The sequence below is a fragment of the Pogoniulus pusillus genome, chromosome 1 (assembly GCF_015220805.1).
Source record: "Pogoniulus pusillus isolate bPogPus1 chromosome 1, bPogPus1.pri, whole genome shotgun sequence".
NCBI lineage: Eukaryota > Metazoa > Chordata > Aves > Piciformes > Lybiidae > Pogoniulus > Pogoniulus pusillus.
In genome coordinates this window covers 24,825,937-24,842,505 of record NC_087264.1, presented here as the reverse complement: position 1 = coordinate 24,842,505, position 16,569 = coordinate 24,825,937, and the positions used below count along the sequence as shown (strand labels likewise).

The 16,569-nt window shown below is 51.0% G+C and overlaps 1 protein-coding gene across 1 annotated transcript in view; it reads left to right on the top strand.

Moving 5' to 3' along the window:
• SYT13 (synaptotagmin 13) overlaps positions 1 to 14,580 on the top strand; it is a 184,593-nt gene extending 170,013 nt beyond the window's left edge. The window contains exon 7 of the transcript XR_010302500.1: positions 14,570 to 14,580. The gene's annotated coding sequence lies outside the window, so the exon portion shown is untranslated. The remainder of the gene's footprint in view (positions 1 to 14,569) is intronic.
• Positions 14,581 to 16,569: the final 1,989 nt, after the last annotated feature.

Here is a 16,569-nt window from a genome sequence, read left to right as displayed (position 1 = left end):
GAATTCTTATGTGGGGGTTGGTCTCTTCTCCCAGGCAAGCAGCAACAGAACAAGGGGACACAGTCTCAAGTTGTGCCAGGGCAGGTACAGGCTGGATGTTAGGAGAAAGTTCTTCACAGAGAGAGTGATTGCCACTGGAATGGGCTGCCCAGGAAGGTATAGAATCATAGAATCATAGAATCAACCAGGTTGGAAGAGACCTCCAAGATCATCCAGACCAACCTATCACCCAGTAGTGGAGTCACTGTCCCTGGAAGTGTTCAGGAAAAGACTTGGATAGGGCACTTAGTGCCATGGTCTAGTTGATTGGACAGGGCTGGGTGCTAGGTTGGCCTGGATGATCTTGGAGGTCTCTTTCAACCCAATTGATTCTATGATTTGCTGCTCCAGTTGCAGCTCAGAGCCTGCACAGACAAATGGGAAATGCTCTGAGCAACTCATAGTCCAGAAGAACCTGTTGGGCAGCGACCAGCCAAGATACAGGCTGAGGGGCAGGCAGGGGAGACACAGCATCTCAGCTGCTGGACAACTCTGCATTTCAGCCTTGTCACCTTACACTGACTTGTGTAACTTCTCCCTAAAGGGAATAAAATGGAAAACAGTTAGGGTCTGACCAAAACATTGGGTGCATAATTCAAGTAAGAGTTAAGTGCAGGTCTGATCCTTCATCACATTTGGTCTCTTCCCTTTCCTCTCTCTTGCATGTCTCCCAGCCACTCACTGGGAAGCTAAAACTGCTTCATGGAGGAGGAGGGAGGGTTGCTATTCCCTAAAACGATCTTTTTTTTTTTCTTCACAGCTGCTTGGGTCTGGATCCCTTCCTGCTCTTACAATTAGCAAATGTTAAGGACTGCAGCTCTCAATATTTACCTATTTTTAACCCTGACTCACTCTGTTTGTTTCCATAATGCATGCCTTGCTCCACTTTACTTCCCCGCACCTCTATTCATGTCTTCAAACCACAGAAGATCCTAATTTATTTTCATTTATAAGCACTTCTGCCATTTCTAGTTTTAGTTCAGTTTATAATTCATTTTCTTCTTGCCCAGTTCTTGAGGTGGTTTTTTTTCTGTTCTGGGAAGTGGGAGGGTCTTCTCCAACCCAGGATCTCACATCTCACATCTACAGGAGCTGGAACCCGACAGACACATTCACCTCGCTCACACTTTCCCCTGCAGAAATACCAGGGTCCACTGATTTCATGTGATGAGCATTGCATCTCATCCCCCATTGTATGGCAGAGATGTGGCTGACAGCATCAGGAGATAAATCACCTCCACTGCTCAGCTTAGCTCTCAGCAAAAGCTAATCAAAACCACGACGTTAAAGGCAGATCCGCCGGCAACAGAGAGAAGCCTCTTCCTACCCCACTGCTGGTAATGAGACTGATTTCCCATTCAGCTGGTCCCAGTCCTCCTGTCTTGGAAAGATAATTTAGGGAGGCAGTGGGAGCTGGCCATGCAGCATCACGTCCCCATCCCCCAGTGAGGCAGATGCTGGAGTGACCATCACCTCCCCATCTCCCAGTGAGGCAGATGCTGGGATGAGCATCACCTCCCCATCCCCCAGTGAGGCAGATGCTGGGATGAGCATCACCTCCCCATCCCCCAGTGAGGCAGATGCTGGGGTAAGCATCACCACCTCCCCATCCCCCAATGAGACAGATGCTGGTGTGATTTGGGGGCTATTGGCTCCTCTGACCCATGTAGGAAGCTGCATGGTGCTGAGGTCACTGCGACCTCATCTGAGGAGCCCCTCTGGGAGCAGCTGCAAGCCTGCAGACAAAGCAGTGGGCAGAAGGGTTAATGCTGCTCGATAAGCCATGCAGCATCCAACAAGGGAGGCTCGGACCTTTCTTCCCCTGTGGTATCATCTGTCGGCTGCTGGGAGACTCCCTGCTTTGAACTGGGGCCCTTCTTACAGGCGCACCAGGGCTGGTGCTGCTTGCACAGCTGCAGCCTTCATTTCCAGTTTGGGGGTTATTTTCTCCTCCTTTGTGTCATCCCAGAATGAAAAAAAAAAGGGGGGGGGGGTGGAAGTAAAAATCCCTTCTGTGCCGAATATGACACTGAGAGACCATTGTGTGGGGCTCAGCCCCCTCCTCCATCCCCTCCTCCACTCTCACCACCCTCTGGAGACAAGGCTCTCATTAACTGGACTTTTCATACAGAGGCTGTTGCCTAACTTCATTTGGAAGCATTTATTGGGTCTGATTCATATCAACTTAACAGAGCATTAGCTGAGTGCAGAAAATCCATTCCTCACCCAGCAGTTACTGCAAGCTTGGTGAGGAGTGACCTCCTCCAGCACACACCCCCATAGGGCTCAGCAGTGCTGGCCCCCTAGGGTGAGCAGCACTGGAAGGATTAACTCAAAGGTATCGCAAAGGTTTGGCTCCAAAGGACATAATTTCTGTCCCCCTATCTTTCCTGCCTCCCTACATCTGCTGGTCTCTCACCTCCAGCTCCTGCTTCTCAGCACAGGATTGACTCCCAGCTTTGCCCAGTCTTGCACCTTGCCAAACTTATCCTTGTGCCCATTCTGCCTCTCCAAACCCAGCCTTTCTTTCCAGCTTCACTGCTGGCATATCCATTTACCATCCTGTGCCCAGACTTCCCAAACAGGACCACTTTTATGTATCCCAGTGTGATACAAGACCTTGCTACCTAGTGAAGAGCAGGTCTCAAGCCATATAGTACCCCTGCTCTGCACCCCAATTGTGGCCCTTGCTCCCTGCCAGGACTGTGAAGGAAGAGGAAGACCTGTGCTGCAGAGTGCTTTTGAATAAGGCAATCCCTTCTTTTATCCACTCACAAATGACTTATGCCAAACCAAAGATACCCATCGAAAAGAGCTGGAGAAGTGCCCATTCCTATGTTTTCAGCCACCTGGTCCCACCTGTGTGCTCCACAGCTCTGGCAGTGTTTCCTTTTCCATGGCTGTTGGGTGGGAAAGCCCTGAGCCATGCTCCTCTGGTCATACGGATGGGCACAGCAGCAGAGATGCTGAGCAGAAAGTCTATGCTGGCACCTTCATCCTGCCATGCCACCTGTGCCAGGGAACAGGAGACTTTGCTCTGCTCCTGGAGGATTATCCCTTGTGGCCTGGCAGTCGAGTCCACAGCAGCAAATCTTTTTCACTCCTCACTTTATCAGGCTGGGGAGGGGTTAAAAGAAGAGGCTGAGCTCTCCATCTGCCAGAAGCTTTTCAGCGTCTCAGGCCAGAGCTGCTCAGCTGCCTGTGGCCTGACTGTGCTGACTGATAAAGGCTGTCTGGACCATTGTTCATAGGCACTATTGACTCTGCCTGCTAAAGCTCCTCATGGAAACTGGTTTTCTTCAAGGCACATCTAGCATGAAGACAGTTTCAGACTGAGCGTGCTCACAGCAGGCTGACCTCTCCACTCTGCACGTCTGCCACCCTTCCCTGCTGTTCCTCTCCTCCCATAATACAGTAATTTTAGAGGTTTGACCATACAATCATAGAATCATGCAGTGATTGGGGTTGGAAGGGGCCTTTAAAGATTATTTGGTACACCCCCTGCTGTAGTCAGGAGAGACATCTTCAACTTCAGCATGTCGCTGATAGGGAGATGTGCTGTGATGTAGCTACTTCCTGCTCCACTGCCATGCCAACTTGCTTATGTCAGGCTGTGTTTGAAGGATATCAACTATCAACAGCCACTACTGAAGGTTAAACCCCTGTTGAAGGGTTACTTGCATCACACTGAAGTTTGCTCCAGGTCATGGTCACTGTGGGCACCTGTCTCGGGGCTGTCAAGTTTGGTACTCTACTTCTGTGTGTCTGCATGATGGATTTGTGAGGCTGCTTCTGGGCACCCAAACTGAGCACAGGCATCATCACTGTGATGCCCGTGTGAGGCTTCTTCTGAGCACCCAAACTGAGCACAGGCACCATCACTGTGATGCCCGTGTGAGGCTTCTTCTGGGCACCCAAACTGAGCACAGGCATCATCACTGTGATGCTTGTGTGAGGCTGCTTCTGGGCACCCAAACTGAGCACAGGCACCATCACTGTGATGCCCGTGTGAGGCTTCTTCTGGGCACCCAAACTGAGCACAGGCATCATCACTGTGATGCTTGTGTGAGGCTGCTTCTGGGCACCCAAACTGAGCACAGGCACTATCACTGTGATGCCCGTGTGAGGCTGCTTCTGGGCACTCAAACTGAGCATAGGCATCATCATGATGCTCTTGTGAGGCTGCTTCTGGACATCCAGGCCAAGCATGGAAATCACCATGATGGTAAAATTATATCTGACTCCACCAAAATGAGGAGGTGCAAGCCACATGTAAACCTTTTGACCTGAAGAGGCAGAGTGGGGGTGTGAAGAGACTCTACCTTTTTCACAGTTTCCAACACTAACATGTACTCTGCTTCCACTGCCAATTAAAATGCATCCGGGAGTGGGAGGATGGGTGGGAGCAGAGAGATTTCCTTTCACAAGTGCCTGAAGCCCTCTGACCCTTTATATGAAAAATTAGCATCACAACACTCAGCGGTGTCATGGTGCCGTTAATTCCTCTCCCATTGTCCTCCTGAAAGATGCAACCAAATGGCATCCCCCAGTACTAATTCTCAGCATCGGAGCTCTCCTCGGCAGAAGCTAACTGGTAAGAGCTGTGCTGGAATCAGCCCAATGGCCTTCTGCTGAACCTGAGTGCAGCTGGTAAATGGCTCACGCTCATGGCATGGTGGTGGGTCAACGAGTGGGCTCTGTGCGTTTGCAGCAGTGCATCTCTAACCTCTGTCAGAGCAGTAGGCACTACCTGGTGCTCAGAGCAGAGGGAAGAAGTTCTCCTGGTCTAGTAGTGTTAAAGACATGGAGTGCAGAAGCAGCATCTGCCCTGGGTTCCGTAGTCCTTTGTGCGGATGGGGAAGAGATTTCTCAAGGACCCAAGGAAAACACTAACTGATTTTTCAAAGGCCCCAAGGAAATGCTGACCTAAAGCTACTCTGAAGATTATGTGGAAAGCATTTGCAAATCCTGCCCTCCAGGCAGAGAAAAAGCCTCTCATGTAAATAAAGGGAGTGGGATGGAAAATTATGGAGCCATGAGCTGAACTCCTTCCTCTGCAAAACAGCCCTGGGTCAAATAATCGAACCATCTATTTGCAAGCACCGCCATGGTAAGGCTGAGAGAAGTTGGAGCTAATAGGAATATGTCAAGATTAAATTGTGTCAACACAATCCAATTCCTTTCCTGACAGGATAATAGGGTTTGAGGATGAGGCAGGAACAGTCAATGCTGTGTGTCTTCACTTCAAGGTGGTTTATGACACCGGTTGGAGGTGACATAAACAAGTGAAGGAAGCGTGGCCTGAAGGCAGCTTCCATAGACTTGAGCACAAGAGCAGCTTAAAACTGCTCCAATTTGATTGTCAGGTTGGAGTGATTCATCAGCAGAGATTCTGCAGTGATCATTCCTGTGGCAGACATTATCCAATGTTTTCCTTAATGTCTCAGACGATGGAATGAGACCCTTCTTATTAAACGTGCAGGTGGCATCAATCTGCAAGGGACTGTGGGCACGCCGGGGAGGATCAGACTTCCAGATGGGCTCCAGGAGTTAAAGAGACAGCCTGAGAAGGAGAAGAGGCATTTCAGTAAAGTCAAGGAATTACTCCTGAGGTAGGAATAAACAAACTCTTCAAGAGAAGATCACAGAATCATAGAAGGGTTTGGTTTGGAAGGCACCTTCGAGACCATCTAATTCTAACCCCTCTGCCATGGATACCTTCCACTAGGCCATGTTGCTCAAAGGCCTGTCCAACATGGCCTCAAACACCTCCAGAGAGGGGGCATGCACAACACTCCTGGGCAACCTAGGATATCAGAGAGTGACAGGACTAGGGGGAATGGAGCAAAGCTGGAGGTGGGGAGGTTCAGACTGGAGGTGAGGAGGAAGTTGTTCAGCATGAGAGTGGTGAGAGGCTGGAATGGGTTACCCAGGGAGGTGGTTGAGGCCTCATTCCTGGAGGTGTTTAAGGCCAGGCTGGAAGAGGCTGTGGCCAGACTGATCTAGGGTAGGGTGGCCCTGCCCATGGCAAGGGGTTTGAACTAGATGATCCTTGTGGTCCCTTCCAACTCTGACTGATTTTATGGTTCTAACCTCATCCAGTGTCTCCCCACCCTCACTGTGAAAGAATTTCTTCCTTCACAGTGGAGATGTCAGGACAGGCAGCAGGCCTGCTGGAGGAAAAGGGCTCATAAAGCAGCACGTATGGGGACTTTAGACCACAGTTACAAATTGATGGGTAAAATCAAACCCACATTTGGTGTCTGAATGCAGTGTGTAAGACACATGAGGAGAGTCTGCACTGCTGGAGCAAGATCCTGCTGCGCAGAGGTGGCTCATAGCCCACCTAGGTACCCGAGATGGTCTGCAAACAGCTTTAGAAGAGATGGATGAGGACAGTAGGAGGACTTTAACCAACTGCTACATGTTGGAAAATATCCCAAGGGTAAAGGTCCCCAGCAGCCTACTCTGAGCAAATCCAGGGTTGCCTTCCTGCCCACCCCACATCTACAGCCAGCAGTCAGCCCCTCATGCACAGACGATGGGGCAACCACAGCAGACAAGGTGCCAGCCCTGCAAGTACACGTTTCCTGCTCAGGCTGCCAGCAGCAGCTGAACTGACTTGCAATCAATACACCTTCTTTATACCTTTAATGGGGTAACATTTTGAGCAGCCCATCTCTCTGTCCCCACTTTACCCAGTCCCACTGACCACTAACTCTAGCAGCACTGGCTTAGCTGTTGGCATCACGAGGCACAGAAAGCTGAATTTCACAATCCTCCTACTCCCGAGCAGGGATCTTTGCCAGCTGCTCATTGCTGCCTAAGTCCAATTAGAAGCTTGCCTGCTTTTCCTTGGGGACCCTCTGACCAGTGATACAGTGGCAGTGTCTCCCTGAAACAGGCTTGTTTGTTTTCCTTCTCTGCTCGCTTCCATTTGCTAATAAACAGCCTACATGCATATTTAGCCCCAGCTAATCTTATGCTTCACTACAAGTGGAATTAAATTGTTTTTTCTCATATTACAGGGGAAAAAAAACAAACTAGATACAACCTACATTATTTCTAAAAGTCAAGGACCTGCTGCAACTCCAGATGGGTTTTATTGTTTTTCCAGTCTCCCACTCTTTTGATTTTCTGAGGGGAGAAGCAGGTTCTCTTCTTCCCTCCTCCCAGAACAAACATTCTGGAGCATGGAGTGGATTGGAGCTGGGTTTTGCCACAAGCAACACTTTCTTCAGGAGAGAGTTCCAGGCACAATGGAGCAAATCTAACTTTTCACCACCCTGAGAAGGGAGTCTCTGTTTGCTCCTCTTCCATGTCCCTTCTCCCCTTCTTCCTGCCCTGACCCCAGAGACATGGTCTTGCTCAGTTTGACCCCCAGCTGTTGGATGCGCTGGAGTCATCCAGCCCATCCAATGGCTCTTTATCCTTGGATTAGTTTGAGTAAGGCTGGAGCCATCCCACCCATCCAATGGCTCTGTATCCTTTAGTTTGTGTAGGGCTGGAGCCATCCTGCTCATCCAATGGCTCTTTATCCTTGGATTAGTTTGAGTAGGGCTGGAGCCATCCTGCTCATCCAATGGCTCTTTATCCTTGGATTTGTTTGAGTAGGGCTGGGGCCATCCCACCCATCCAATGGCTCTGTATCCTTCAGTTTGTGCAGGGCTGGAGCCATCCTGCTCATCCAATGGCTCTTTATCCTTGGATTAGTTTGAGTAGGGCTGGGGCCATCCTGCTCATCCAATGGCTCTGTATCCTTTAGTTTGTGTAGGGCTGGAGCCATCCCACCCATCCAATGGCTCTGTATCCTTTAGTTTGTGTAGGGCTGGAGCCATCCTGCTCATCCAATGGCTCTTTATCCTTGGATTAGTTTGAGTAGGGCTGGGGCCATCCTGCTCATCCAATGGCTCTTTATCCTTGGATTTGTTTGAGTAGGGCTGGGGGCATCCCACCCATCCAATGGCTCTGTATCCTTCAGTTTGTGCAGGGCTGGAGCCATCCTGCTCATCCAATGGCTCTTTATCCTTGGATTAGAGTAGGGCTGGGGCCATCCAGACTATCCAATGGCTCTGTATCCTTTAGTTTGTGTAGGGCTGGGGCCATCCAGACTATCCAATGGCTCTGTATCCTTTAGTTTGTGTAGGGCTGGAGCCATCCTGCTCATCCAATGGCTCTTTATCCTTGGATTTGTTTGTGTAGGGCTGGGGCCATCCGACTATCCAATGGCTCTGTATCCTTTAGTTTGTGTAGGGCTGGAGCCATCCAGACTATCCAATGGCTCTGTATCCTTTAGTTTGAGCATGGCTGGAGCCATCCAGCCCATCCAATGGCTCTTTATCCCTGGCTAAGTTTGAGTAAGAAGGCTCTTTTTGGTGGTCTGGTCTAGGGGACAACCCCACAGCCTGTCTTACCAGTGTGGTGGCAGTGGGCAGCTGTGGTGCTGGGGTACCACATCACCAAGAGCAACACACTGTGGTGAGTTTAGATTTCACTAAACTCCCCCAAATCTCATTTGATAGGATGAAAGCAGGTAGGCTTTAAGGAATTATGTGTCCTTCTCCTGGCTGTTCCTTCACAAGCCTAGCAGCTGCTTGGCCCAGCAAGTTTAGGTCAGCCCCAATGAGCTCACAGGTCTGCACAACATGACTTGGCTGTTTGTGCTGGGCAGAGGCATGTGACTGAGCAAGGCTCCCAAGGCCAGTTCAAAGCATTCTTCTGTCACCCGAAGGTATACACTGCCTAAGACAGCTCAGAGTGCCATGGTGACTGCAGCTGCTTGCAGTCTGGACAAAGGCTCTCCCGAGTGCCCAGAGGCTGTTTAAGCCAATTAAAATTGGACCTTTGACAACCAGAGAGGTCATTTGGCTGGTACAAGGCCACCTCACAGCTCATTTGCAGGTAGCAAAAACGCCACTAAAAGAGGAGAGGAAAAAAAAACCTGGATGTGATGTGCTGGGAGTGGAACATGGCCTTCTATGCCCTCTGCCTGCACTTGGACTCTTCTCTCAAACCATCCTTCATGTCTTACAGGAGTAAGGGTTAGTGTTAGGGTTAGGATCAGGAGCCTCAGTGTCAGTGCTGTTGCTGGGCTCCTGCTTCCCAGAGCAGGTGCTCTCTGGTTTCAACACCCTGAGGTGAGGAGCAGTTTGCACAACTATCTGCAGCCTTGCCCTGCTCAGGATGGGCTGGAGATAGCTGTGACCTCTGGATAGGGGCTTTTATTGTCTGGGTTTGGTGGGTTTGTTTTCTGTTTGCTTTGGGTTTGGGCTTTTCCTTTGTTTTGGGTTTTCTCAGGTTTTGTTGGTTTGGTTTGGGTTTTGCTTGATGTTTTTCCCATTTGTTTGTTTGGCTAGGAGTGGTTTATAGCTGTTTGACTGGCTCTTGCCACAGAGGGGAACCACAGCTTTGGGCCAGAGCTACAAAGAACCATTTCACTCACTGTTTCCATGTGCTGCTTCAGAGGTTTCTCAGGTCCTTACAGCTAGGGACAGAAGGACAAGACAAAGCCTGTGTCACTCCAAAATGAAGAACCTTCTAGGTGCTTCCTGTCAGCATTAACTCCTGAGCTCCTTCCTCTCCAGCTGCTTCTCCCCATATCTCCCCCTGGCTTTGAACCTTATTTTTGAGGGGTCTGTTTCCTTTCACCCACACTTCTGAGAAGTGTTGCTATTTTCTCCTTGCTCCCCAAGAGGAGGTTGGACCCAGGGAATGTCTGCACCAGGAACTGGCCCAAATTTTTGGCATGAGGGTGGCTGTCTGATTGCCCAGAGACATGAAGAGGCCAGATGCAGGAAGCTTTTTATTTACTCTAATGGGACTGAAAACATGTTGAGTAGATTGGCAAAGGATGCTGAGAACAGAACTCAGCATGCTGGAAAAACGTTTGGCAAAGGCACTCATGGCATTAAGAGTCTACCCGAAAAGGTGCCAAGCTCTATATTTGTACAGCTGGCAGGCACTGGAACATTTCCATCCTGCTACATGCTCACCAAGGCCCTGCTCTCCAAGGGAATGTTCTCCTCAGGATCCAGCCATCAGCTTCTGAGTGTCTGCAGCTTAATGCATCCATGTCCAAGAGATCAGGCAGGATGCCCCATGGATGGCAGGCCAGCAGCTACCTCCTGATGACAGGAAAAAGTAATGTCCCTCCTGGCTGGCTGGCAGTGAAAGAGGCAGAAGGGGCTGAAGAATTGTTGGTTTCCCCAACACAAGAAGGACATCACACTGTTGCAGCAGGTCCAGAGGAGGGCCACAAAGATGGAGCTGGAACACCTCCTCTGTGGGGACAGGCTGGGAGAGTTGGAGCTGTTCAGTCTGGAGAAGACTCCAGAGAGACCTTAGAGAAGCCTTCCAGTACCTGAAAAGGGCTACAGGGGACCTGAGGAGGGACTTTTGACAAAGACTTATAGTAACAGGATGAGGGGCAATGGCTTTGAGCTGGAAGAGAGGAGACTTAAACTGGAGATTAGAAAGAAATTCTTTCCAGTGAAGGTGGTGAGACACTGGCACAGGTTGCCCAGGGAGGTTGTGGCTGCCCCCTCCCTGGAGGTGTTCAAGGCCTTGAGCAGCCTGTGCTGGTGGGAGGTGTCCCTGCCCATGCCAGGAAGATTTGAACTAGGTGATCTTCAGGGTCCTTTCCAACCCAAACCATTCCATGATGCTATAAGGAGCAAGAGACTGCCTGAGCAACACAATCTAGTTGAAGCTGTCCCTGCTCACTGCAGGACTGTTGGCCTGGATGACCTTTCCATTTCCCTTCCAACTCAAACCACTCTGTGATTCTGTGGCTGAGTGCTGCTTTGGTGTGTAGATCAGCCCCAACCTCTCACCAAGGGCAGCGTCATCAACCAAGGGTTGAAAGTTTGACTTTAGCCCTTCCCTGTCACCAGGCCAAATCTGCAGAAACCTTTTGTCTCTGTTTTGCAGTATCCCTCACTGACACTGCCTGAGCTCATACCATTTGCCCACCCTTACTTTGGTGAACTCCATGTGCTCAGCAGTGCTGCAACTGCTGTTGTGTTGGAGACTCCCAGGCAGCAGGGAAAGAAGGAGCTGGCAAGGCTCAGCTCTGCCTGACCTCAGCCTGGGGCAAAACAAAGGTGTGGGACCCTGCAAATTCCAACAGCTGGTTGTGGGCAGCAGGTCACCTCACAAAGGGCTCATTATGCATTGTCACACTTTGTCCCCATCCTTTATCCTGCATCGGCAGGCTCTCAGGTTGGTGCTGCACAAGACTGGCCCTGGAACCTGCTGACCCTAGGCAGCCACCTGCTAGCTCCTGGCTTCCTTATCAAGTGCTTCTCCTCTCTTTTGGTTCTTCCAACATCAGAAGCTACTCCTAGTCAGGGTCCTGTGGGCACCTGCAGCTCCTCACAGCTCCACTCACACAGACCCAGCAGGGCATGGTGGGGTGCAGGGCAGAGTCAGAAGAGTGGAATCAGGAGGCTTCTGTGCTTTCCTGCTGATACCACAGGCAGCTGCAGCGTCACCTATTCCTCACAAGTACCATGTGGCTTACGGTGAGGGTCTCCAGTACACTGCAGCCACCAAGGGACACCAAACACACAGTTGTTGATGTAAATCTTGGCTCCCAGTGAGCAAAGCTGATTCTTCCCCACAGTGAATCACAGAATGTCAGGGGCTGGAAGGGACCTCAAAAGCTTGTCCTGTCCAGCCCTATGCCAGATCACACAGGAATGTGTCCAGGCAGGTTTTGAATATCTCCAGTGAGGGAGACTCCACAACCCGCCCTGGGCAGCCTGTTCCAGGGTTCTGTCACCCTCACAGGGGAAAATTTCCTCCTCCTGTTTACATGGAACTTCTTATGCCTCAGCTTCCACCCATTGCCCCTTGTCCTGTCGTTGGGCATCACCACCAGGGCCTGGCTCCATGCTCCTGGTGCTCACCCTGCACATCTTTATAAACATTGATGAGGTCACCCCTCAGGCTCCTCTTCTCCAAGCTAAAGAGCACCCCCTCAGGCTCTCCATGTGAGAGGGTTGTTCCACTCCCTTCATCATCTTTGTGGCTCTGTGCTGGACCCTCTCAAGCAGTTCTATGTCCCTCTTGAACTGGGGGGCCCAGAAATGGACACAGTACTCCAGGTGTGGCCTCACAAGGGCAGAGTAGAGGGGCACGACAATCTCTCTTGACCTACTCACCACAGCCCTTCTAATACACCCCAGAATGACATTGCCCCTCCTGGCCACAAGAGCACACTGCTGGCTAATGGTCACCCTCCCATCCATCAGGACCCCCAGGTCCTTTTTCCTTTCGCTGCCTTCCAGCAGGTCAGTTCCCAACTGATCCCTGGGGCTGTTCTTTCCCAAATGCAAGACTCTACACTTGCTGAAGGGTTTGGTTCATCATTTATGACTTTTTGGGGGGTGTCTCTGTCCAACAAATCATTCCCATCAGGAGGAAATCTGTTGCTGATGGCTGTGTGCATCCTGGTTTCATCAGGCAGGCAGGCTGATTGCTCTTGGGGATGGTGGTGAGATGGGAACTGGGAGGGGTCACCTGGGCATCTCAGAGCAAACAGCTTTGGGCCAGCAGCTCATAGGCTGTGTTTCTCTCAGGGGGTACCAAACAGCAGTGCCAGCTGAGGAAGGGACACCCACTTCTGACAAGGGCTGCTCCTCTGAGATCTGCTGAAGCAGCAAAGATGAGGCAGAGACCATGGTGGATGCTGCAAGGAAGACTGGAGGGGTACTCCACTGAAACCTTCAGTGTCACCAGTGGAAAGCCCTGACTCTGAGCTTTCAAGCTGAGGAGGCCAGGTGGGTAGGCTCTGGGGGAGGGACTGAAAGCCCCACGGTGGCTGCAGTGACACAGAGGCTGGGAGCAATGAGAGGCAAACAGCAACTCTCCACTTCTCACGACCAACCAAAAAACTCCAATCAACTCCAACTGCTCTGCTTGGCAGCAGCTCTGCATGTTGTAGATCACAGCCCATGAAACAAGCTCCTCTGAGAAGGGTCCAGCTGTTCATGGGTGAAGTTACAACTTGCAGCAAATCACCAGACCCAACTCTAGTGAGGGTCCTGTTTTGTATAATTCACCTTCATGGTCTTGCTTTGAAGGTTGTCTGGTTGGCCCACACAGCTGTGGCACTAAAAGCATCACACTGGCAAAGAATCATAGTCATTAAAGTTGGATGAGACCTTTAAGATCAAGTCCCACCATCGACTCAACACCATCATGGCCACTAAAGAGCCACATCTACATATTTCCTTAAACATTGTCCAGAGATGGTGATTCCACCGGTTTCAGGGGCAGGAAGTTTGTGGCAGACGCTTCTCTCCTCATCCTTCTGGAGCCTTCTAGCTCTTGGCAGCTGCTTCACACAGGGGCTGAAGCAGTTAACTACAGAGGTAGCTGAAATGTTGAAGTAGGTGGCCTATATCTGCCAAGAAATGTCTCTTTGATGTTCAGTGTAATCTGCAGTCCGTGGTGTAAGCGCACTCAGCTGTGTGCCCCGCATGACTTTACTAGGAAGCCCTCCTCATGCACGCAGGGCAGAGCAGGCAGCACTGCAGTCCTTTAAGGTCACAGCAGGAAATCCTGCCACCAGGCTCTTCCACCATGGTTTGCCTCCCTGCTCTTCAGGAGCCTGCCGTGGAGATCAGGGCTTGTCCAACCAGAGAGCAGCGCTTTGAGCAGGTTCCCCTCCTGTGCACGCACATTTCTCCCTCCATCCTTATCACCCCTTCAGCAAGAGGTACTGAGCCCCTTCCTCAGTCACCACCACAGAATCACAGAATGACTGGGACTGGATATCATCCAGTCCAACTGCCCCACCAGAGCAGGTGTACCTAGAGCATCCAGGCAGGTTTTGAAAGTCTCCAGAGATGGAGACTCCCCCACCTCTCTGGGCTCTGTCACCCTCAAAGTAAAGAAGTTTCTCCTCATGTTTAGGTGGAACTTCCTGTCTTCAGGTTTGTGCCCACTACCCTTTGTTCTGTCACTGGGCACCGCTGAAGAAAGACTGGTCTCATCCTCCTGACACCCACCCTTTAAGTATTTATAGCACTTTTGAGATCCCCTCTCAGCCTTCTCCAGGCTAAAAAAATCCAATTCCCTCACCCTTTCTTCCTAAGAGAGATGTTCCAGTCCCCTAATCACCTTGGTAGCCCTTTGCTGTATCCTCTCAAGCAGCTCCCTGTCCCTCTCCAACTGGGGAGCCCAGAACTGGACACAGTACTTTAGATGAAGCCTCACCAGGACAGAGTAGAGGGAAAGGAGAATCTCCCTCGACTTGCTTGCCACACTCTTCTTGAGGCACCCCAGGCTGCCATTGGCTTTGTTGGCCATAAGGGCATAGAGCTGGGAAGATTTAGAGCTGAGACAAATTCTTGTTCTGGATGTGGGAGATGCCCTTGTTCTTTGGCAAGAGGATGAAAGGAAAGCTGGGAAAAAAACAACCCCAAGGATCAGTATAGGTTGAGGACTGACCTGCTGGAGAGCAGTGAAAGGGAAAAGGAGTCCTGCAGGGTCCTAGTGGATCGAGAGGTTGACCATGAGCCAGCAATGTGCTCTTGTGGCCATGAAGGCCAAGGGCATCCTGGAGTGCATTAGAAGGGCTCTGGGGAGTAGGTCGAGAGAGGTTCTCCTGCCCCTCTACTGTGACTTCATGAGGCCACATCTGGAATACTGTGTCCAGTTCAGGGCCCTTCAGTTCAAGAAGGACCTCAGGGAACTGCTTGAGAGGGTCCAGTGCAGAGCCACAAGGATCACAGTATCACAGTATCATCAGGGTTGGAAGAGACCTCACAGATCATCAAGTCCAACCCTTTACCACAGAGCTCAAGGCTAGACCATGGCACCAAGTGAGGATGATTAAGGGAGTGGAACATCTTTCTTACGAGGCAAGGCTGAGAGCCCTGGGGCTGTTTGGGGAAGACTGAGAGGAGATCTGATTAATGTTTACAAATACCTGAAGGGTGGGTGTCAAGAAGATGGGACCAGTCTCTTTTCAGCAGTGCCCAGTGGCAGGATGAGGGGCAAAGGACAGAAACAGGAACCCAGGAATTTCCACCTCAACATGAGGAAAAGCTTCTGCACTGCAAGGGTTCTGGAGCCCAGGAGCAGGCTGCCCAGAGAGGTTGTGGAGTCCCCTTCTCTGGAGACTTTCAAGACCGATCTGGATGTGTTCCTGTGTGACCTGCCCTAGGTGACCCTGATTTGGCAGGGGGGTTGGACTGGGTGATGTCCCTTCCAACCCCTGCCATTCTGAGGCTGCACGATGCCATGACACTCCTGGCAGCACAGGGGGAGGACTGGGCAGCCGTGACTGGAGCGCCCAGCACAGCTGCCCTTGGAAGTGAGGGCTCCGAGGGAGGCTTATTCATTAATTTTCCAGCTGAAAGGAAGGAGGACGGGACTGGGAGGAGCTCTATCCCTCTTTCTATACCTTATTCATCTGCTTCCACAGCTCCTATTGTTGCAGCCCCAGCAGCTTCATTCAGAGCCTGCCAGATGGGCAGGAGCATTACCAGAGCCCAGCGTGGTGCCTGGCTTTGAGGGAAACCCCACCTCACCCCATCATCTCTGCAGCATTGCTCTCCACAGCTCGTTCCCTCCTTTCCCAATGCTCTGTCCCTCCTAGTTTTGACTGGGAGGGCATAAACTAGGGTTGCCCTCAGCTACCTGAGGATGAGCAGCCTGCCTGCATCTCCTGCCTCTGCTTGCACCTGCAAATCAAAGCCCAGGTAGATCTTCTCTCAGCAGCTCTCCATCAGCTTTGCTTTCCACAAGGAAGCACCACGGAAGGTGTGAAGCTCTTGGAGGGGCTGTGGTGTCCTTGCCTTGGTGCTGCTCTGTCCCTCCCTGCTGCCATTTTTTCTTCTAGGAAGAGAGGACGACCACTGCCTTCTCTCCTCTTTCATGGCTGCTGCCATCTGAAGGAAACCATTGTGGTTTCCAACTGTGGGTGAGGAGCTGGTGGCTTGAGGATGCTGGAACTACAAGAATCAGGGGTCAGGAGCCATGGAACTTCACCAGCACAACCCACTGCCCACCTGCCCATCATCATAGGGCAGGTGAAATGCAGCATGAGGTAAAACCATAGAGCATTTGGGACAATCTGTGCTGCCTCTTCACACTGCCCTGCTTTGGCAGTTAAATCTCCACAAATACCTTTCCATTCAGATTTGTGCTCTTCTCACATCCTGTACATGTTTCCTTCCTTCTCCTTATGGACAACCAGGTTTGCTGAGCACCAAGGAGGGCTTGGGGGATTGCTGACCTTAGGTGGAAAGGTGGAGAGAAAGGCAAAGTGTCAACCCAGGAGGTGACCCTGCAGAGTCCCGTTTCCTAACAGGAGGTGCTCCCTGTATGCTCCCAGAGCAGCCCTTCTGAAGACTGAATGGAAGACCTTTACATGGAGAAGCCTCAAAGCTGCTACACCTAGAGCTTAGGAGGAGCCTTGCCCAGTTCCAAAACCAGATCTTCAGCAGGGAAAAAAAAATCTTGTGGAGAAACTTTGAGTTGCCATCACTTCAAATTCTGCCTCATCCAGCACAACTG